Below are 25,026 nucleotides of genomic sequence, written 5' to 3' on the forward strand. Positions count from 1 at the left end.
CCTCACATCCTGTATGATGACAGTTCTGTTATTTCTCTTAAGCATTAGCTGCTTTATGCTCATGCACAAGAGAAAACCGCAGGCATCACTGTATTCTGGTATCCCCCCAAAAGTCCAAAAATATGCTGAGGCGAATTGGAGTTACCATATTGCCCGTAGGTGAACATGTGTGTGTGAATGGTGTGTTTGCCCTGTGAGGGGTTGGTGCCCCATCCTGGGCTATTCCCTGCCTTACGCCCATAACGTCCGTGGTTGCGGGCCCTCATGACCCTGCACAGGACAAGCAGGTATAGAAAATGGATGGATGGATGATGGGAAAATATTAATAGACATTAACTGTAATTCATTAAGTCATCTTTGCTCGTGCTGAATTTTTTATTTGAATGAGTTTGTGCTTTGATACTTTAATTCTAGTTTAGCTTTGATAATTTAAAATTCTAGTTCTCATTTTCAAATGCATTTACAAGCTCGCCCCTCCCTATCTGTCTGGCCTGCTTCACATTGCCACCCCATCCCGATCTCTCACCCATTTTATTGTTCCCACTGCCCGCCTCATCACCATGGGACACAGAGCTTTAAGTCGCTCTGCTGTCTTTGGGACTCACTTCCGCCGGATATCAGAAATATCGATTCTCTTCACTTGTTTAAGTCAAACCTCAAAACCCATCTGTTTAAGCTGGCTTACTCGCTTTAGACCTATTGTTGTCTGATTATGTAAACTTTTTTAATTATTTGTTTTTTATTTGTTTTATTGTTTGTCTTTTATGGACTATGTAAGGTGACCTTGGGTTTTAGAAAGGCGCCCACAAATAAAATGCATTATTATTATTATTATTGTAATTCATGCTGTATATACGAATAATAATGGAATGTCTCGTGGTTTTGTCACTTCCTGTTTATGGTGTGTCGCCCCCCCCCCCCCCCCCCCCCCACACACACACACACACACCCTGGCTGCTGTGTCTTAGGGTAGAAACGACAGAGACAGTGAAGGTACAGAGGATGAGGAAGTGAGTGTCAGTCTCCACAGATCTGGGATCAGTGACACACACACGTATGGATCCTCTGATGCTCCTGTTTCTTCTCATTGCTGGGCTCACAGGTGAGTGTCTCTCATTACAGTGGTACTGAGTAGAGATCTCTCTCCTGCTCCTCCACACACTGTCAGATACAGTTTGGAGAACATGATGGAGATCTGCTGCTACATCAGAAGAAATTGTGAAATGTTGAATGTGAAAACATGTGCAGACGGTTGCTTTGAGTTACAATGTTTTGGAAATTGCGAATACTATTTGGATTCTCACAGGTGCTTATATCACAGCATTTTTGACATTTTTAAACAAAAATATATTAACATGAAAACTGCTTGCTATACTTCTTTTGTGTTAGAGGTGCTTATTAGGGTGGTACAGTGGTTAGCACTGCTATCTCACACCTCGGGGACCAGCGTTTGTGTCTCTGCCATGCCTCCATGTGTGTGGAGTTTGCATGCTCTCCCCGTGTCATCATGGGGTTTCCTCCAGGTTCTCCAGTTTCCCCCTACAGTCCCAGAACAAGCTGAGGCTAACTGGAGTCACCAAGAATTGCCCATAGGTGTGAATGGTGTGTGACTGTGCCCTGCATTGGCACCACAGTCTAGGTTGTTCCCTGTGTTGTACCTACAGTATAGACTTCAGATGTATTTATTAGTACTTATAATATTTTTCCTGAATGATAATATCGAAGACATGAGCAAACTACCACAGAACAGGATTTTGATATTGTAAGTATAATGTCCAAATATACTGCATGATACTGTCATGTCTCTCTTTTAGTGTCTAAGCAGTACAAAGACTCTGTCAGTGCAGAAAAACTGCCCTTGTCTCTTGTACCCTTTGCTTTTCTGTGAGGCCGGTGATTGATCTGACTGGGGTCATTTCAGCAGCACAGGTGCACAGCAAATGTGCCAGTGTTAAATGAACACTGCATGGTGTCTATATGGGTCCACACCATTTAGTGTTATCTTTAACACTTTACAGTGTAAATTTAAGCATGAGTAAGATAGGTTTCTTCAATTAGGTAAGGGGAAAACCAGTCAAGCTCTCCTGTAAACTGCCTGTGGTATAAAAGTGAGTGAAACGTTTGGCACCAGTCACCAAACACAGATTACGACGTTAGACTGCATAACATAATTTAGCAGGGCTGAGAAAAGGTGAGAGGTATCTTAATGGTTGAAGGAGTGTATTTCCGCAGAAGCAGATATAATGGGTGGTGGCCTTATTGGTTTTAGACCACAACTTTGGAAAGAAGAACGAATCAAATCACTTTGCTCATTTAATTTTCAGATTTTCATTAAGCTTAATTTTCAGAAACCCACCATGATAGAGGATGGTATGGCACTGATATTAGTCTTTATCACATTTAATCATTAGTTCTTCTGGGTTGCCCGAGTATGCTAATTTATTGGAGTAATGTTGTTCTATATGCACATCCCCAAAGAAACCTCAATTGCAGCAGTGCATATCTGGATGTCTTTCCTAGAGAGCTTATAAAAGAAACTAAATAATTGGTTCTTCATAGTAACATGCCTACTCTAGTTAAGCTGTAGAGGCTAAACCATCTAGCCTAGACACTGGCTAGCACATCCAAGCCATTTCTGTGATTTTTGTTCTCTTGCCCTATTCAAAAAAAAAAAAAAACATATTAAGTCAAAGACAGTAGCCTACTGTGTCATGCTATGCAAATACACATCCAGCACCATTGGTCTACAGGGGAGTGGGTGTTACCAGGAGCTGCACAGAAAAGGGTATCACAACTGTCCTGACACCTTTCCGCATATGTTAATCATCCAAGGGCAGGACCAGCAATTAAGTACACCCCCACACCATTAAAATATATAACACTCAGGAAACGTGTTCAGTACATTTCCCAATTTTTTTCCCCAGACTTGATGCCAACATGCTATAAAACCACAGCACTCTAATCTCCAAGATCAGTATGAACTGAGCCAGCAAAGCTTCAATATAAAATAAGAAAAAACTGTAACGTCCTTTTTGGTCAGAGTCTTTCTCATGATGGTGGGTAAATCTGGGGTGGTACTTCTGATCCTTATGACTTGTGCGCATATTAAAATGGGGCAGATGTGTGGAGGTGGAGACTCATTGGCTTAACACGTTATGGTGTAAATTGAACACTATTACAGTTAATAAAGATTAACAATGTAAAAACAACACTAACTGCACACTGTAAAGTGTTAAAGGTAACACTGAATGGTGTGGACTCATATAGACACCATGCAGTGTTAATTTAACACTGGCACATTTGCTGTGTAACAGCCTTTATGTTGATTGGCAGCATGGTGTGGTTCCACACCACCTTTGTCCCCTGATATATAAGCGTATACAGTGGCAACAAAAAGTATGTGAACCTTTTGGAATTTCATGGTTTTCTGCATTAATTTGTCATAAAATGTTATCTGATCTTCATCTAAGTCAAAGATATTGACAAATATAATGTGAGTATAATAATAATTAGGGCTGTCAAAATTAACGGGCTAATGTGGATTAATCCATCATCATGATTAATCTGATTAAAAATTTTAACGCAATTAACCCATCTGCAGCACAGAATGATTCAAAATCCCTGAAATGTCTCTGTCAACCCATTTCGGGCAGTTTTGGTGCGTTCCATTTGCCCTGGGAACTCGCATTCCGAGTTGGATTCCGAGTTTCGAAGCCGGAAGTGACGACATGCGCGCTCCCGTTTCTCGGAGATCCGAGAATGATCTCGGATAACGCAGAGGATCCCGAGTTCAGAATCGAAGATGGCTGCGCCCTTTATCAACAGAAGGGAAAGTTGTAGTTTTATCCTGTTTAAACACTACTTCTCATTTCTGGCTCATTAAATTGGTCGCACACACTATACCGTCCAACTTATTTGTGGACGTGTTGCTACGCAGTTTTATACGTAAAGCACCGCGCGTAATGTGTTATCAACTGATATTGCTAACAATGGCAATTAACCGGGGTAGAATTGGATTTCATGATTAGTCGGATTATTTGTCGGATTTACGGTAGTTCGGGCTAGTTGTAAGTGAACGAAGATAAAGACCATTTAAACTGAGGTACCTTAAATCCGAAAAGTTGTCCTGCTAAGCAAAAAATCTTGCTTTTTGATATGGGTCCATGGTATTGCACTTCTGTGGCAGATGGAATGCATCCAACTCGTGTTCAGGATGTTCAGTAAACATGTTAAGTGCATATAAACTCAGCAAAAAAAGAAACGTCCTCTGACTTTCAAATGTTTTTACTTTCAGTAAACTTAATGTGTAAATAAATTTATTTGTATGAACACTAAAAGAGTCAACACCATAAGACATAAACTAAAAATGTTTCACAATGTGTCCCTGAATGAAGGGAGGCTCAAAATCAAAAGTACCAGTCAGTATCTGGTGTGGCCACCAACTGCTTGAAGTACTGCAGTGCATCTCCTCCTCATGGACTGGACCAGATTTGTCAGTTCTTGCTGTGAGATGTTACCCCACACAGCAAATGTGCCAGTGTTAAATTAACACTGCATGGTGTCTATATGTGACCACACCATTCAGTGTTACCTTTAACACTTTTCAGTGTGCAGTGAGTGTTGTTTTTACAGTGTTAATATTTATTAACTCTTATAGCGTTCAATTTACAACCTAGAGTGTTAGGACAACGTGTCTCCACCTCTTCCCAAATTGCAAGCCCATATGGGTGGCATACAAGTACAAAATGGGTGGCCCATATCCGCCCTATTTTAATGTGCACTCATTTGAACTCATTTGGGCATTCAGCTGCTGTGGTTTACTAACCCACCATAATAAGAAAGACTTAGACCAATATAGCCTTTTTTCTTTTTATGCAAGTTTTATTTCAGTTCAGCTCATAATTATCAAAAAACTGTGCTGAGAATCCACTGTGGTATGAAAGTGCGTGAAATGTATGGTTCCAAACACAGTTTTTGAGGCCAGATTCTTTTAGACTGCAGCACATAGTTATTTAGAAGGGCTGAAGGAGTGTATTTCCGCTAAAGCAGATATAATGGGTGGTGGCCTCGTTGCTTTTAGACCACAACTTGCGATAGAACAAATCAAATCACTTTGCTCATTTAATAATAAGATTTTCATTAAGCTTAATTTTTAGAAACCCACCACGATCGAGGCTGGTATGGCACTGATATTAGTCTTTACCACATCTCATTATCTGTGTTTTTGAGTTGCCTGTTGTATGTTAATTGATGTGGGCAGTGTAGTTCTTACATATGTGTATCCCTGAAGTGATCTCAATTGTAAAGATACAGAAGATCCAAATGATCTTTCTGGAAAGAGCAGACTTAGAAAAGAAACAAAATGATTGGTTGTCCATAGCATTTTCCTCCCAGCCAATGCCTTCTCTAGTTAAGCCATAGAGGCTAAACCACCCCACCTGGTCCTTGGCTGGAACGCAAGAGCCATTTCGGTGGTTTTTGTTCTCTTGCCTTATTCATCACAATTGCGGTGGATTAAAAAAAATCTATTAAGTCAAAAACTGTAGTGTGTTAAGCTATGCAAATATACATCCAGCACCATTGGTCTACAGGGGAGTGGGTCGTACCAAGAGCTGAACAGAAAAGGGTATCACAACTGTCCTGACACTTTTCCACATATATTAATCATCCAAAGGCAGGACTGACAGTCAAACATACTACCACACTATTAATATATATACCAATCTGGAGACACGTTCTGTACATCTTCAAGAGTTTTTTTCTCTGATGCAACAACAACATACTCTCAACTCTTTAATCTTCAAGATTTGTCAGAGCCAAGCAAAAAAAAATTTAATACAAAACAAGAAAAAGCTGTAAGGTCCTGTTTGGTCAGAGTCTTTCTCATGATGGTGGGTAAATCTGGGATAGCTCTTCTGATCCTCATGATGTCTTGTTCGCATATTAAAATGGGGCACATATGTAGAGGTGGAGACTCTTTGACAACACTCTAGGTTGTAAATTTAACACTATAAGAGTTAATAAATATTAACACTTTAAAAACAACACTCACTGCACACTGAAAAGTGTTAAAGGTAACACTGAATGGTGTGGTCACATATAGACACCATGCAGTGTTAATTTAACACTGGCACATTTGCTGTGCACTCTTCCACCAAGGCACCTGCAAGTTCCTGGACATTTCTGGGGGGAATGGCCCTAGCCCTCACCCTGCGATCCAACAGGTCCCAGACGTGCTCAATGGGATTGAGATCCGGGCTCTTCGCTGGCCATGGCAGAACACTGACATTGCTGTCATGCAGAAACTCACGCACAGAACGAGCAGTATGGCTGGTGGCATTGTCCTGCTGGAGGATCATGTCCGGATGAGCATGCATAAAGGGTACCACATGAGGGAGGAGGATGTCTTCCCTGTACCGCAAGGCATTGAGATTGCCTGCAATGACAACAAGCTCAGTCCGATGGTGATGTGATATACCGCCCCAGACCATGACGGACCCCCCACCTCCAAATCGATCCCGCTCCAGGGTACAGGCCTCGGTGTAACGCTCATTCCTTCGACGATAAACACGAATCCGTCCATCACCCCTGGTGAGACAAAACCGTGACTCATCAGTGAAGAGCGAAGGTGGGTTTGTGCCCATGGTTGTTGCTGGTGATGTCTGGTAAGGACCTGCCTTACAACAGGCCTACAAGCCCTCAGTCCAGCCTCTCTCAGCCTATTGCGGACAGTCTGAGCACTGATGGAGGGCTTGTGTGTTCCTGGTGTGACTCGGGCAGTTGTTGCGGCCATCCTGTACCTGTCACGCAGGTGTGATATTCGGATGTACCGATCCTGTGCAGGTGTTGTTACACGTGGTCTTCCACTGCGAGGATGATCAGCTGCCCTTCCTGTCTCCCTGTAGCGCTGTCTTAGGCGTCTCACAGTGCGGACATGGCAATTTATTGCCCTAGCCACATCAGCAGTCCTCATGCCTCCCTGCAACATGCCTAATGCACGTTCACGCAGATGAGCAGGGACCCTGGGCATCTTTCTTTGGGTGTTTTTCACAGTCGGTAGACAAGTCTCTTTAGTGTCCTGCGTTTTTAGAACTGTGACCTTAAATGCCTACTTTCTGTAAGCTGTTAAGGTCTTAACGACCATTCCACAGGTGTATGTTAATTAATTGATTATGATTAATTGAACATGCATGGAAAACATTGTTTAAACCCTTTACAATAAAGATCTGTAAAGTTATTTGGATTTTTACAACATTATTGTTGAAATACACAGTCCTGAAAAAGGGACGTTTCTTTTTTTGCTGAGTTTATATTCCCTTTTTTCTTGAGTCTGTTTGCTCATGCAAAATGAGATGCGATTAATATAGATTAAAAATGAATGATATTTAATCGTGATAAATCTAAATTAATCCACAGCAACCCTGTGATTAATCTGATTTAAAAATTTAATCGTTTGACAGCACTAATAACACAAAAAAATTCTGATGTCTTTGTTGAGAACAACCATAAAACACTCATAGTGCTAGTGGGAAAAGTAAGTGAACCCTTGGAATTAATAACTGGTTGACCATCCCTAACCCGGTAGCAATATCCTCAACCAGGCGCTTCCTGGAGCTGTGAATCAGACCTACACATCATTCAGGAGCAATTTTTGCCCATTCTTCCTGGCAGAACTGCTTTAGCTCAGTCATATTCTTTGGACGTCTCGTGTGTATGGCTCTCTTCAAGTCATTCCATACCATCTCTACTGGGTTGAGGTCTGGGCTCTGACTTGGCCACTGCAAAAGCTGGATTTTGTTTTTCTAAAGCCATTCTCTTGTGGACTTGCTCCGGTGTTTTAGGTCATTATCCTGTTGCATCACCCAGCTCAGCTGATGTACAGACATTCTCACATTATCCTGAAGAATTTGTTGATACACTTGGGAATTCATCTTCCCCTCAGTGACTGCAAGCTGTCCAGACCCTGATGCAGCAAAGCAGGCCCAAATCATGTTTCCTCCACCATACTTTACGGTTGGGATGATGTTTCCATGATGATATGCAGTCCTTGTTTTACGCCAGGTGTAGTGCTGCGTGTTCTTTCCAAACAGTTCAGTCTTAGTTTCATCAGTGCACAAAACATTTAGCCAATACCGCTGTGGAGTGTCAATGTGCTTTTTCGCAAACTTCAGGCATGCAGCAATGTTCTCGTTAGTAATCAGCAGCTTCCTTTGTGGTGTCCTGGCATAGACACCCTTCTTCTTCAGTATTATGTACAGTACACTCATGAACACAGATGTTAGCCAGTTCCAATGACTCCTTCAAATCTTTAGCTGTCACTTGGGGTTCTTTCTTTGCCTCATTGATGAGTCTTCGTTGTGCTCTTGGGGTCATCTTGACTGGCCACCCACTTCTTGGTAGAGTAGCCACAGTCCCAAAGTGCCTCTATTTATAGATCGTTTGCCTAACTGTTGACTGGTGAATTTCTAAAGTCTTTGAAATCACTTTGTAACCCTTTCCAGTTTTATGGAAATCAAGAATTCTTGATCGTAGATCCTCTGAAAGCTCTTTTTGGCGAGGCATGGCTCACATAAGCGTATTCTTCTTGTGCGGAGCAAACTCAAAATGTTTGAATGGTTTTTATCAGTTAAAGTAGCTGAACACTGAACGTGACAGAATGACAGATCTCCAAGAAGACTCACTTCCGCGAGTGAGAAACAACACTTCAGTTAGCTCCAAGAGGTGATATTCTAGCTAAACCAGGTCTGAGAGGACCTCCTAAGCGAGATGCCTTCCCCCAGGAACCTGCACCACATAGAGGAGGTGCACGAAAACCTCTGGCAGTTTGGAAATGGGCCCTAAGTGGATGTGCCAGACTGGGTCTGACCCTCGTACCCCCTGTGCCCCCTGTGGCCCCACATTACAGCCCACCCCCAGCCTACATTACAGCCTGCAGCCCACCCCCAGCGCCCTGTTCACTGAACTGCAAACTGCATTTATTAGACATTCAGCATAACCATCAGGTCAGTAACATCTGCCTTAGCTGCCCTTGTTTTCATTTATTTATTTGAGATATTTTTTACATGTGTGTATATAGAAACTTCAAAAACTTCAACACACTTAACACTTTTGACACCCTTGTAATGAAAAATACAGATAAGTGGAAGCATGTCACTGTATCAGCAGAGTGTCTCTAAAGGCCCCATGTGGTTAAAATCAGCTAGAAAGGACTGAAAAGTGAACATTGCAAGACAAAATGTCACCAAAAAGTGACCTGTGCTCAAATCAAAAATGGAACAAATAACGAGTGCTTATGTCCGATTTTGTTTTTTTCATTTGATACCAACGCCGTGACCCGGAAATGATTGTACTGTACTGAAAACTGGCAAACTTGCAAAGAAAGGTCGCATTTAATAAAAATGGAGAGTTTTGTGTTGTTCCTGGGCAGCAAACGAGTCACTCTGAAGCAGGAAGATATGACCACAGAGAAGATTTCGGTTATATTTGTCAATCCACACTAATTCAGTGTTAAATATACATATGGTACAGTCATATGTGAAACTTTTAAGCACACATCCATGCTACTGAAAACACACACATATGAAACGCTCGAGCACATACATTGAAATTAACGCATGCACATACGTGTGAAAAGCTTCTGTATGAGCGTGAGCGAGTGTGAGTTAACTTCAATTGTGTGAGTTTTCAGTAGTATGGATGTGTGCTTAAATGTTTCTCATATGACTGCGTGTGTGTTTAATATACAGTACGTGTTTTGTGTGACCAAAGTTTTAAATATTTTCTAAACGGCACCTCATATTCTTTACTGCCGTGATCAGGCTAAACATATTCAAGCTAGACCAAAGTCTGTTTGTGGGTGCGTGTATACATATTGAACCTTCTTCTGTACTCTCAAAATCTGTCACAGGTACAAAGGCAAAGTGTTTATTTGACCGACGATGCCAACGTAACCATTTTCCCCCAACCTCACGGCAGCTTCAATTGCTTCGACCTCAACGACAGAGGCCATTACAAAGTTCACAGTGACAGTATTACTGTGGAAAGACCAGCAGGGGCACTGCCCTCGGACCATCCTGTCCGCTTCTCCTTCCACCGGCTCCCTAGCACAGCCGCCAGCTCCTCGTCTTCAATTCCAAGGTTGTTCTTCACTGGCATTGTGGCTTCAGCAACAATTTTGCTGCTGAAGCCATCCACAGCCAGGACGTGTGTGACCCCGAACATTACCATCTTCTCATTCTGGTCCATGTGGGGTTTATGGCCCATATACTTCGCATTGTAAGGAACAGGGTTTAAGTTACGTGCTCCCTAAAACAAGTATGATTAAATCAATGTAAAGGCAGTGCTCAAATTAATTAAAAATGTTCACAGAATCTACAAAATCCATACACACATGGACTGCTAATAGTCAAACACAGATAGACCTGGGATTTTAAGGATCATCGAAGTGTTAATAATTAATAATTAACATGGACCTTTGCTTTCCAGGGGGCTTAAGACTTGAGAACTGTAGTCTTGAACTACAGTTGTTGAATCCAATCCAGAATACATATTCAAGAACCTGTCGATGCCAATATCAGGCAGAATGCCTTTGGTTTTGAAAACGGCCTCGGCTCCTATTACCAAATTGGTGAGAAACTCCTGAAAGAAATTTCTCATTTGGGAATTAACATTTTGAAAGGAACCATGCATTCTCTATTTAAGGAGATTTCTTTATTTGCTTATATATTTAGGACTATTTTCCTTTCTTTAGAGATGTTTGATTTCTGCTATGAAATACAGTTGAGATAAACATCAACGTTGTCAGAGTGGGGTTAATTCCATTATAGTGTTTTTAATATTTATTAACTTACAATTCCATCAAGATAATATTTACTGTATATTGTAGCAAACATTTTGTGAGATTTTGGAGGATTTAATCAATTGTGCACATGTGGAAGAGTGTATCAAACTTTGGAAGAGTGGCTGATTATTTACAGTACAAGGTTCCACCCTGCTCAGTTATTGGGTAAGAGCAGTTTGGAGACGGGCCCTAAGTGGATGTGCCAGGCTGGGTCTGACCCCCGTGCCCCCTGTGCCCCCACATTAGGGGCCTGCAGCCCACCCCCAGTGCCCTGTTCACTGAGCTGCAAACTGCATTTATTAGACATTCAGCATAACCATCAGGTCAGTAACCTTTGCTTTAGCTGTAATGCCTTTGCTTTCATTTATTTATTTCAGAGATTTATTACATGTATATATAGAAACTTCAAAAACTTCAGCACTCTTAGCACTTTTGGGACACCCCTGTACTGAAAAATACAAGTGGAAAATGATAAGTGGAAGCATGTCACTGTATCAGCAGAGTGTCTCTGAAGGCCCCATGTGGTTAAAATCAGCTAGAAAGGTTTGAAAAGTGAACATTGCAAATCAAAATGGCACCAAAAAGTGACCTGAAAAAGCTGCCTGGAATATGTGGGCTGGGAGCATTAAATACATTTTGTCAGGATTACTTCTTGTTTTCATATAAACATTCAACTCTGAGATTTTTTTGACAGTTTGCAAACAGACCGTTCATAATGAGTTGAAATTGTAATAAAAGTGAAAAAAAACCTCTTGTGGCATTAACCCCATGTCTAAAATTAATGATTAATAAGAAGCTTGTTCAGCCAGTTCAGTTGAAGCCTAAGTACTATCTTCAGCTCATTCATCGTGGGATCAAATTTACTGGTACGGTTACAAATGTTATATTGTTAGTTTTCAGGGTAGTATAACGTAAAATGTAACATAAACAATGTGGCAGAATGAAATGAAATTATCTGCCATGTAGTGCGAATGTAGCTCTAGTTCATTTATAGTAAATTAGACATATCGAGAAATGGGCTAAATAATATTGATTTTTCCAATAACCTCATTATGAGAAATATTAGATAAATGGCTAAATTTAATATGTTTTCACTTCCTAAGATATTTCTTCTGATAAATGTTAACTCCCTGTGTTAAACCCTGCACATTCCAGATTACACTGTGTGCTGTATCTCTTCTGAGCTGTACATTGCAACGATGTCGTGTAGGAAGAGATGCAGAGACTTTAGTGTCCATTTTTAGATGGATCCTGTTATGTTTTCAGACACACAGCGCTTCAATCACCGCTGTGTTGCCTTCAGCCATCTTTTTATTTCTCCCTTTACTCATACACATTATCCACTAGATGTCGCTCTTGACATATCATTACACCTCCCCCTTTTATGATACAGCCCCTACAGGATAACTTAAACATGTCTACTCATAAACATTGAGATTCCTGCCACATAGCACTAGAAACATGTGCACACATGTGAATAGGTTTACCACTTGTAACTGTGAACTGTTGTCCAAGGACTAACTTATTTTTTTATTCAGTCTTTGTATCGATCTGGAGTTTTGACCTGTCGTCCACTTCTTGTGTATTTGGTCCCTGCGTTACTCTCCGTTTGTTGTTTAGTGTCGTGTGTGGCTGTGTTCCCAGAGTCTCCAGCACTGTCCTCATGATGGGTGAGTGAGGTGGGTTTAGTTGCTGATGTTTGCACTGTTGTGTCCCTTTCCTCATCCTCCACGTCTCTGCCATTCAATAGTATGTGCCTGCGATTCCTCCTCAGTTGCTGAGTATGTATGAACGCGAATTGAGGTCCATTGTCTGACTTTATCTCATCTGGTACTCCGTGTCTGGCTAGTATAGACTTAGTGACTTTGATAACAGTTGCTGCTTTAGTGTCCGTTAGCTGTGCCACCTCCCAATATCGTGAGTAATAGTCAGTTATTATTAGAAAATCTTTCCCTTTCCACATGAATAGATCCGTTCCCAGTATCTGCCATGGCCGTTGAGGAACCTCATGCAGAATGAGCTTTTCCTTTTGCTGTGAGTTACAGAATGTTTGACACACGTTGCACCTTGACACCACTGCTTCAATGTCCCTTGACATCTTAGGCCAGAACAGGAGTTCTCTGGCTCTCACCTTGCACTTTTCGATCCCGAAGTGTCCTGCATGTATAACTTTCAGCATTTCTTCCCTCATGGTTTGTGGTACAATTATTTTGTCACCTTTCATCATCATTCTGTTTATTTCACTTATCTCTTCTCTGTAGTTCCAATATTCCCTTGCTACAATAGGGACATTTTTCCTATCCTTTGGCCATCCCCGTTGCACCATTCTACTGAGTGCAATCAGTGTGTTGTCTTTTGCTGCCTCTCTGCAAATGCGTTCCCTAGTTTCTTCACTCACAGGGGTATATTTTGTAATGAGGTTAATATGTGCATCTAACTCCTCTTCCAACTTGTCTCCAGGTTCAGAATCATCATCAGTTACATTGAGGTGTGCTCTAGATACTGTAGTGTGTCCACCACAAACATTTCCTTGCCTGGTCTGTAAATCACATTCAGCTGGTAGGGTTGTAGTTTCAGCAGAAGTCGCTGTATCCGAGGCGTAGCACTCCCATCAGGTTTTTTAAAGATTGTAACCAGTGGTTTGTGATCAGTCTCGACATCTGTTAGCCATAAATGAACTGATGGAATCTTTGACATATACAATACAATGGCAAGCATTTCTTTTTCAATTTGGGCGTAGTTGATTTGTATGTCAGTTAAGGCCTTAGATGCATACCTGTATGCAACTGCCATCCCATCTTGCATGAGAACTGCCCCCAGTCCTGACTTTGATGCATCCACAGATAGCCTGGTTGCTGAGTACCTGAGTACCTGAGTGAGGTATTTGCCTTCTCAATGAGAGTGTTTTTGATTAACTGCGTTGCTTTGTCATGTCTTTCAGTCCAGTGCCATGCAACATCTTTTCGCACCAATTCTCTCAGTGGTTCAGTGATGCTGGAGAGGAAGGGCATGAATTTGGAAAGATATGGCTTGTACCTTGCTGGGATCCGGTCTAATGCCATCCTGACATAGAATGTGGCCTAAGTATTTAACCTCTCTAATGCCAATTCTACTTTTCTCTTTGTTGAATCTTAAGTTCACCTGCCTGGCTCTCTCCAGTACTTGTTTCAGCCTGTCGTCGTGTTCATGCTTATCTTTAGCATATATCAGCAGATCATCGATGTACGAGACCACACCTTCGATTCCTTCAAACAACTGTGATACCCTTTTATGGAATACTTCTTGAGACCTGTTTATTCCAAAGGGAAGACGTAGATACCAGTACCTTCCAAATGGGGTGTTGAAAGTGGTCAGATATGAGGATTCCTCAGTGACAGGTATCTGCCAGTACCCTGAGCTTGCATCCAGTGTGCTTAAGTATGAAGCGCCAGCAAGCTTACCCATGATCTCCTCAACTGTAGGTATCTGAAAATGTCGTCTGCATATTGCATTATTTAAGTCTTTCGCGTCTCAGCAGGTTCGCAGCTTGCCATTGGGTTTTTCCACCATTGTCATTGAGTTGACCCATTGTGTTGGTTTGTCTACCTTTGCAATCACATTCAAGTTTTCCATTCTTTGCAGTTCTTTTTTGAGTCTGTCCACAAGCATAACTGGCACCTTTCTTGGGGCATGTACAACTGGTATTGCATCAGGTTTTATCTGTATATGGTATGGTACTGCCAAGCACCCCAGCCCCTGAAACACATCGGCGTATTCCTCTGTTATGACAGAGCTCCTGTCTGGTATCTCCACGCTCCTGATAAGCCTAACCAAGTTCATTCGTATGCAGTCTTTAAGTCCTAGTATTGGTTCAACAGTCTCTAAATTGACAATGGTAAAGTCACATAAGAATGTTTGCCCTTTTATAGTGCATGGAAGTTCACACTTTCCTGTTAGGGGTATCCTGTTTCCACCATACCCCAACAGTGGCCTTTTGGGAGATTTGATACTAAAAGGATATGTTTTCTTTATGTGTTGTGCCAGTTTCTTAGTTATTGTGTTATCCTGTGCTGCAGTATCTATCTTAAATTGATAGCTTTTCCTTTGATATCCAGTTTAACATGCCAGGCCTCTTCTTCTGTTGGATCCGATACAGCGAACATGGTTAAATCTGTGCTGCTGTCTGATTCACTCGCCTCCTGAATTTCATTTACCTTCTTGCTCTTGCACACCCTCGCAAAGTGGTTTACTTTTTTGCAATTGCTGCATACCTTTCCATATGTGGGACACCTTCTCCTTACGTGTGTTTCTCTACAGAAGTGACAGTTAATTACATTGTCCCCTTCATGTTTACTTTGGCTTGTTTGCCGTCTTCTTGCTCCATCATCCTCCTCTCTCCTAGCTATGGTGTGTCTCCCCCTGTTTTGCCTCGCCATCGTGGGGCGTGCGCCCTGAGTTACTGAGTTCACCGTCGCCATTGTAATATCCTCAGTTTTGCTATCTGCATTAGTGAAACTGAGCATTTGTTTTTGAGTACTCTCTGCCGCCCTACAGATGTCAATACATTTCTCCAAAGTTAATCGGTCTTCTCTTAAAAGCCGCCGCCGCGTTTCGTTGTCCTTTATGCCATCAATAATACGATCACGTATAATCCCATCCACCAAGTGCTCATACTCACAGTTTCTTGTAAGGATCTGCAGCTCAGTGAGAAATTGGTCAAAAGTCTCGTCCTGTTTCTGTATTCAGTTATTGAAAATATGTCTTTCAAATGCCGTATTCTTCCTCGGTGTGCAGTATTCTTCAAATTTCCGTCGGTTCGATATTACCCACGTCATCGTCGGCAAAAGTAAACGTGCTGTATAACTCCTGCGCCTGCTCCCCAGCACATTGAAGCAGCAGCGAGCACTGAAGCTTCTCCGGCTTACCCTCCTTCTCCGTGGCGGCCAGGTATAGATGAAATTGTTGAATCCTTCGCCGCCAGTTCTCCGAAAGATTCCCTTCTAGGTTCAGGAGCGGCGGAGAGCGTAAAGTATCCATTTCTGATCACCCTGGAGGCTACCATTGTACTTCTGACACCATGTTATGTTTTCAGACACACAGCGCTTCAATCACCACCGTGTTGCCTTCAGCCATCTTTTTATTTCTTCCTTTACTCATACACATTATCCACTAGATGTCGCTATTGACATATCATTACCGATCCCTGTCAGCTGGGTAGTGAACAGAGCTCTGGCAGGACACTGGCACACACACTGCAGTAAGGTGCAGTTCTATCAGGCTCAGTAGAGCTGAGCTTTATACACATGACAGTGTCACTAAGATTGGTGCACTACCGAAAAATATACAGGTCCTGGGTATTATATTAAATGCCCATTGGTCTTGTATTTAAAAAAATCTACAGAATATTTCGATATCCACAAAATAAAAGAACTTGAATCACCTGAATATCATTAATACTGCTTTTTAGTTATAACTTTCATGTGATGTTTGGATTAGAATACTTATTCAAAAATGTCTTGAATAATACATTTTATAAATAGTTAATTCAATATTATAGAAATGATAGATTTCTCATTTTTAGTTATTTCATTTATTAACAGTTGTCTTTAGAGCAAACCAATTAAACTGATTAGAACATACTGATTTGTTAGACTGGCTGTTAACTGTGAGGTTCAATACCTACATTTCTGCTGAAAGAAAAATGTCGTCGGTCCTGCCTGTTGCTGGTTGTCGCACTGCCCTAAAACACTCAGATATGACCTCAAGCATCTCTGAATACCTTATTTAATACAGCTAGCTAACACTCTTGTATCATATATGTATGATATACGGTTGTGTGTGTGTATGTGTGCCTTAGTGGGTGCAGTGATTTTTGTTTGTTTGTTTGTTCAGTTACATACATGGGTTTAGATTTAAAGTCCAGACAAAAGGACATTTTCAGTGATAAATATTGTGACCTGACAGTTCAGTGCAGTGGGTCTGAATCCTCTTCCTGTTACCTCCCCGGCTCCAAATTGTTTAAATGACCAATTATCCATGTTTAAAAGTGTCATACGCTCTGAATGCTATAGATAAGAGTAAATAAAAAGATTAGTTGAAAGCAATGCTGTGACTTCAATAAGTAATCTTTAATAATTATATAGTTTATATGCAGCAAAAAGGCTAAATAAGTTTAATTTAAGTAATAAGCGCCAATACATGATTGCAGAAAATGTAGTTACAATATTTAATTTACCTTCAGCAATGTGAAATGTCAAATTAAATTTTAATAACAAGCATCACATTTTCCCTTTTGTTAATCTACATGAAAAAACTAAAGAGCTTCTCAGTATTATAATCCTATTATTTATCCTATAAAGCGCATCACTTTATCACTGTTGAAATTAGCTGTGTGTTTTACAATGCAGCAGTAAAAGCTTTTCCTTTGGCTGTGTCCCAAACACAGTTTTGCATCTGTAATAAAAATGGAATATTAAAATGATGATAATTATTCAGTTATGAAATATTAATTATTGAATACAATTTCTGAAAAAATTATTACATAGATTGTAATTAAAAAAGCAGGTTAGTGTGTTAATGGCTCTTGTCCTTTAACATCCTCCAAGCCCTTTCTAATGTGCTACATGACATGTTACCTGATGTAGTGCAACAGCTCATGGCTCATGGTCATGGACACTTCTGCTTGTGTTCTGTTTGCTACACATTTTCCATGGTAAAATTCCTGTTTTGTGTTATCAGTTCCCTTATGTTGGTCTTAAGGACAGTAAAATACTCCTTCAGCTTCTTTATCTGGCCCCAGTTGCTAAACATGTAGTTCATGTAGGCGCCCAATGATCCGCCACAATAATTAAACTTAAAAAGATCATGGCGGTAAGCTGTAGGATTGCGCTCTGTACACATCCTAAGCTCAATGTCACAAATATAACAGTAATCGGGGGAAAAAGGGTAAGCTCTCTCTAGTCTATTCATGTGCAGGTTAGTGCGTTTATAGCTCTTGTACTTATCTAACAATTCCTCCAAGTCCTTTCGATAGTGATCCACCATGTTGCTGACAGAAGCTACTCGAAGGTCAAGGTTCTTTTCTTTCTTCGATCCGTATCCCGCCATCATGAGCCGCGCCTCGTGGATTAGCATCTGCGCATGGAACGTCGCGCCGTTGGTCCAGATCTTCATGGCACGGGAGCTCATTTGGCCGTCCTTCAGCATGGAGTTCCTCAGGCGGGTCAGCTGCTCGCTCAGCTGTTTCTCCAGACGTTTGGTCTCTTCTAGCGCCTGTTCTGGTTCCCACACATACTTTTGGAGGCGTTTCAGGTACTCGTCCATGGAGTCTCTGACCCCCGAGGCCTTTTCCTCAGCGAAGACCCGGCGCATCATGTTCAGGGGGCTGTCCTCAGGAACCGTGACCAAAGAACTGACCGTGAGGTCTAATAGGAAGGAGATGACCAACGCGCCCAATCCAACTGCGTTTGAACATGTTTGAAAGCAGATAAAGAGGAGCCCAGGTCGTTCATATAGTCTGGAACTTTGCTCACCAGGTCACTGACCATCTGAGAACTGTAGTGTTCTAGTACAGCTGTTGAATCCAGTCCTGAGTACATCAGTAAGGAGCCGTCGATGGTAATATCAGGAACCACACCACATCTCTCAGCTATATGGAACATATCTGAGATCATGATCTCTTCCTCTTCCTTACTGTAACCGTAACCCATGGTGATGACCAGAGAGCTCAGATGCAACGTGGAGGAAAAGTAATAATACTGTGTTCCTTTTCGTTAGGATGTAGGAGGATTAAACTAACTTGTGGTTCAGGGATAGGGTGGTGTTCGCAGAAGAGTGCTGGTCAGAGCAATGGAATCACAGTAAGGGATGTTGTCTTTCATTAAGTTTACTTCTTCAAAGCAGCAGTTAGCAGTACAATAATGAAACAGTGTGCACAGGCCAATCCAGTATGTTTCTCATTAAGTAAACTGTAGCTGAAATAACTCCAACTCTGTCTGGGTGTGGTTCTAAAATGAATACAATCGAGAAAAACAATTACTAAACATTACTTAAGTGTGAACCTATGTACGATTGTTAGACCATTTAGCAACTAGATGGCGCCACAGGATCACGAATGAATTTGCGTGTAATAGCCCGAGGGCGTTCTCTTAACATACGCAGCAGTAATAAAGTTATAATCTCAGCAAACAGGATGGCAGCGTAATATAAAGTTACGTGAACATAACATGGTGCAGAAAACTACCATATAAACAATCGAAATTAAATTAACGACATCAAATACGGGAATGATATTATACTCACTGAACTTCTTATTAATTATTAAGAACTTCAGCCTTTCCTGGGAGCTGCTGTAAAGTACGTTGTATGCCGTGACAGCGTTTCGACAGAGTGACGCCGCTCTGAATTCCGCTACTAGCCTACTGTAGTACTGTCACTATCACTACCTAAAATGTTACACCTACCGAAAATGTAACTTCCGCTAGTACGCATGCGCACGCTTACTACTTCTGGAAGGAGGCGTACTATTTTTACGGCATCGCGTCACATTTCATCATGATTTTTGATGAGAATGTCGACAGCGAGAGGAAAGGGAAGATTTTTTTGTTTGTTTTTTTTTTAAACTTTAACTTTATTTCAATACAAAAGTATTACAAGGCACATTTTACAGAGAAATAATTAACAATGGAGCACTATAGACTGAGCACAGATAATACAACTAGAGCTGGGCGATAAATCGATTTAATCGATTAATTCGAATTTACAGTTCAGGACGATGTGTTTTCATGAAAATCGATTTTATTACTTTTTTTACACACGAGCGCCAAAAGCGGAACTAATGCGACGCACCATTCTTCACGGGTAAATTAGCGCGGCGTACCCAAACACTGTTCCAGAATCCAGATTCACTAACAACATGGCAATGACAGGGGAAAAGCTGGCGCTTGTGCCCAAGAAAGGTGTTGCTACATCTGTAATATGGAATTGGTTCGGTTTTGCGAGGTCGGACACAGACCAAACAAGTCCTCGTTGCAAAGACTTTAAAAACTGTTGCAACCAAAGGAAGCAGCGCGACTAATTTATTCCAGCATGTAAAGCAGAGGCACGCAGCGGAGTGGGAGAAGTGCCGCTCCCAGCGAAATGAAAATAGCTGCAGCACCAGCACAACAAACAAAGTTAAGCAAGCAACCGTCCCTGACACATTTTCGAACTATGTGCCATATGATAAGAATCGGGCACGATGGAAGGCAATAGCGTTTGATGTATAGTGCAAAAGAAATGGTGCCCATACATACTGTGGAAAAGCTGGGATTCATTAACATGCTAAAAGTTTTAGACCCGAAGTACGTGCCTCATTTTTCTTAACACTGGCAATTTTTCAAAAGCTTTCTTTTGCGCTATGTCAAGCCCAATGGCATAAAGTATTTACTTAATACCAAGCTGACATGATAAAATTGTGTGTTTTTTTTTCTATTATTATTACAATATTTCTAAAAGTTTTTACAAGTTTCTATAAGTGTTTACAATGGCGTGGTCTGCCATCTCACTTACAAGCATCTTTTATGGCTTGTCAGATTGCACTTTAACCTTAAAGTAAAAAAAAGCTAAATAAAGTTAAAACTTGTTTTGAACCATTTTTGTCATCTGTAGTTTGATTTTGAGTAGGGGAGGGGAAAATCGATTAAAATCGGAAATCGGATTTTTTGTGAAAAAATCTGAGATTTTATTTTTAGGCCATATCGCCCAGCTCTAAATACAACATAGTGAAATTTTATAGCAGCATAGTCAAAATAAAAACAAAATCATATATCATTATGACATATAAGAGGACTTCAATTTTTTTAAATTAAATTGTCAATATAATGATATAAAGACTGGGCTTTGATATTGTTGCAGTGTTGTAGCACTTCCTTAAATAAATTTATTTCATTTAAAAAAAACCTGGAAAATTGGGGTGATTTTTAGAAACCAGGACTTATGAATATAGAATTTTGCCAGAAGAATTAAGTTATTATTACAGTATTCTGATTCTTCATCTCCTGTCAGACCAACCTTTATCATCTGGCAACTTAATGGTGGAACTGATGTCTTATTCAAGATCCAGTTTTGAAAATTATTCCAAAAAACATGTATAACTTTGCAAAGGAAAAAGAGATGTTCTGGTGTTTCAATATCAGATTTGCAGAAAACACAGGAATTGTCATTTATGGCACACTCAAAGTCACACTCATTTATACTCAAAGATGGTTCTTTTGGAATAATTACTGAATATGTTATCATGCCTTTAATTAATAGAGTCAAAGCAGGAGGAATTGCCTTTAACACTGGTTAACATTTGGTTATAGTACATGTTAATTTGTATTTTGTATCAGAAAACTACCGTCAACTTTCATAAGGTGTAAAATGGACCAAATACAGTACCTTTTTCAAACCAATCTTTGTAAAAGAACGATTTTTGTTTCATCAAGATGTATCTATTGTTCCAAATTGGACCTGAGTGCAAATGAGCTTCCAATATTGTAAAACTTGCTTATGAAAATCTGAAAGTTTTGTTGGTAGTTTAGAGATGTCAAAGTCACATCTCATTAAGAATGTAATCCCACCAAAATCTTTGAAAATGTTATGAGGAAAACTAAAACAAAGATTTTCATAATTATTTATGAAACTCATAACCATTTGAGTTTGATGCAGCCATTCATTGGATCAAAATCAATCACGTTTAAACCTCCTCCTAAAGATTTAACAACATCAGCTCTCCTAATGTAATGACATTTATTTCTCCAAATGAAATTAAAATGATCTTGATTTATTTTTTTGGTTATTTTATCGGATATATACAATGAATAAGCTGGGTAAATAAGTCGAGACAAACTTTCCATTTTAGTGAGTAGAATACGTCCAAAAATTGACAAGTCTCTTTGAAGCCATCTGTTAAGAATGACTTTATTTTTCTGGATTATATTTTAAATGTTGGATATTTCTCTTAATTTCGCACTTTTTGAAATATTAATTCCTAAATATTTTACTTCTTTTTTAATTGGGATACTACACAAAGTACTCAGGGGGGTAATCATGATCATGGATAGTTAGGATTTCACATTTTTTCATATTCAAATGCAAGCCAGATGCTTCAGAAAACTTTTGTATCTCCTTCAACACCTTTGAAATTTGTGATATATCTTTTAAAAACAGGGCCGTGTCATCTGCTACTTGAGTAATTACAAGAGAGTTTTCCATTACATTCAACGGTTCAATATTTGAATTGTTTTTTATAAAAATCGCCAGCAATTCTGCTACAACAATAAACAGCAGAGGTGAAACAGGGCAACCTTGACAGATTCCTCTCGTGATTTCAAATCATTTAGATGTTCCAGAGCATAAAGATACTGAGCTATTGATGTCTCTGTATGTCAGGGTGCGGGGCAAGCGAGCCGGAAAGCAGGCGATATCAGCAGGTAGGTAGGGCATGACGAAGATTTATTCAGACGACAGGACCGGGGAAGCACGACAGCGAACATCACATGACACTACAGACATTACAATGACGGATCTGGGGAAAACAGACTGAGACTCGGACTAAATACAAAAGACTATCCAGAAATAACAGGACACAGGTGATCACAACCAGGAATTGACACGAGGTAATGAGGGGGCGTGGCACACACAAGGATCGTACGGAGCCGGGCGTGACACTGTAAAGCATCTGAATCATTTTTATACATTTTTTCCCAAAACCAAAATATTCCAAGGCTTTCCTAATAAAGGGGTGTTCAACCATATCGAAGGCTTTATAAAAATCCAAAAAGAAAATGACTCCGTCATCCTCCACTAGATGTTCATAGTCCAGAAGGTCTAGAACCAATCTCAGATTATTGTGAATAGATTTCTCTTTAAGGAAACCGGACTGTGTGTCACTTATAATCTGGGATAAATCCTCCTTCAACCTGTCCGCGATCACATGTGTAAATATTTTGTAATCAGTATTTAACAAAGTAATTGGATGTAGATTTTCAATATATCTATCTTTTGTTGGTTTTGGGATGAGTGTAATAAGTCCTTGTTTCATTGTAGATGTTAATGAGTCGATTAATAACATATCGTTATTTGTTTCAAACAAAAATGGTTTCAGATCTTCCCAGAAAAATTTGTAAAATATTGTAGTTAAACCATCTTGGCCGGGTGCTTTGCCAGCAGCAAGTTTTTTCATCGCCACGTCTAATTCTTCTATTCTAAAGTCAGCTTCACAGTTTTCTTTAAAAGCTGCATCTATTCTTGGAATATAGTTTTTGATCTCTTCTACAAAAAGATTAGACTTAACAGGGTTGTATGCAGATGAATATAAGGTTGAGTAAAATCTGTAAATTTCCTCTGAAATAATTTTATGATTAGTAACTTCCTTATTATCTATAATTAACGAATTTATATTTTTTCTCTCTTGCCTACTCTCTTCTATATTACTGAAATATGATGTATCTTCTATCAATTTAGCTCGAGATCTAGTGTGCCTTCTTTTGATAAATAAAATCTAATTGATTTTGAAGCACCATAAACTCACATTTGTCAGCTACAGACATTTCAGATTTTCTACATAAATTACTTATATTCTGCACCAAACGAGCCTCAAATTCTTTTTATTGTTTGCATTTCAGTTTGCTAAACGTAACTGAGAATTCACGGACTTTGAACTTGAAATATTCCCATCTTTTACTAAAGCATCCTAAAGTTTGGTCATTTTTAATTTTCTGTATCAGTTCTTTGATTATTTTAATATATCCCTCATCCTTTAATAAATCAGCATTAAAGTTCCAATAATCCTTTTTAAATGTGTTTCTATTAACCGGGTTTAATTTAAGCGAAATTACACAGTGATCTGTCAGAGGAGCAGAAGAGATGGAGACATGTGAAACACATCTGATTACATCCGGTGTGGTTAACCATAAATCTATCCTTGATTTTATGCTACCATTTGGTTTGATCCATGTGAACTGATGAGTATCATGATTCTTGTCTCTCCATACATCTATGAAATTATTAGAACTGATAAATTCAAATGAAGTAGGATTTAAGTTTTCCTTGGAATATCTAGAAGGACATCTGTCTAGCCAATCATCTGGTGTCAGGTTATAATCCCCACCTACCACAACAAAGTTTGAGCTGTAAATGTCCCTAAATTCAGAGATAACTTCACTTAGCTTCAATAATAATGACTTATTTTCATTAGTATTCAGATACCCATAAACATTACACAGTACAGGGAAGATTTAACCGGATAATGATGGAGACCTTCGACTTTAAAAGTTTTTATTTCGCACAGGAAATTAATGCCCAATGTGCCTCAGCAGGAGTGACGTAAAATATGGCGTATGGCCATCAATTTTACAGTCAAAGGTGACATTACTTTAATGTTTTATCTATGTGCTAAATGAAATTACCATTATGTACTACACCCAGTTCGATGTGCTGTGAAGTTACTTAAACTAAGCCTGCTTTTTTTCTCCTTTAGTCTTTTCTTTTCTTAATTGTATCAGTGTAATTACCACACACTCGTGTCAGTCATGGCAGCTGTGTCTTGTGATGCCAAATGAAGTAAATTATCCCTTAACAGAGGGAAATGACCTGGGTTGGATGGCCTACCCCCTGAATTTTATTTGGCATTCTGGGACCAGCTAGGACCACTAATGTTAGATTCTATAAACTTTGCAATTACGCAGGGGCTATTCCACAGAGATCAGAGAAATGCTTTAATTACTCTCCTCCATAAGAAAGGCAGAGATCCACTAGAATGCTCTAGCTACCAGCCAATCTCTCTTATCTGTGGAGATATAAAAATGTATTCCAAGGTGTTGGCTACACGTCTTGAAACTGTAGCAGGCAAACTCATACATTTTGATCAAACAGGGTTTCTTAAAGGGAGAGTTGCTTCTGATAATCTCAGAAGGCTCTTGCATATTATTGACATTTCTTATACCCTCAAAGAAGACTATGCGTTTTTTTCTCTCGATGCAGAAAAAGCCTTTGACTGACTAGAATGGGGATACTTATGGATGGTTTTGGAGAGATTTGGCTTCGGGCCGAAATTTATCTCTATGATAAAAGCTTTGTATGGCGGTGCCGCAGCATGTGTCCTCACTGATACTTTGCAATCACCAGCCTTTAATCTACATAGAGGTACAAGACAAGGCTGTCCATGCTCACCTCTGCTACTTGCC

General features: G+C 40.0%; 2 protein-coding genes across 6 annotated transcripts in view; both read right to left on the reverse strand.

The window, feature by feature from the left end:
• The window catches only part of LOC140588675 (polymeric immunoglobulin receptor-like), a 233,436-nt gene that overhangs the window by 105,784 nt on the left and 102,626 nt on the right, over positions 1–25,026 (reverse strand). The window lies entirely within an intron of this gene.
• The window catches only part of LOC140588677 (polymeric immunoglobulin receptor-like), a 76,977-nt gene that overhangs the window by 37,444 nt on the left and 14,507 nt on the right, over positions 1–25,026 (reverse strand). The window lies entirely within an intron of this gene.

Source organism: Paramormyrops kingsleyae, chromosome 4 (genome assembly GCF_048594095.1).
Source record: "Paramormyrops kingsleyae isolate MSU_618 chromosome 4, PKINGS_0.4, whole genome shotgun sequence".
NCBI lineage: Eukaryota > Metazoa > Chordata > Actinopteri > Osteoglossiformes > Mormyridae > Paramormyrops > Paramormyrops kingsleyae.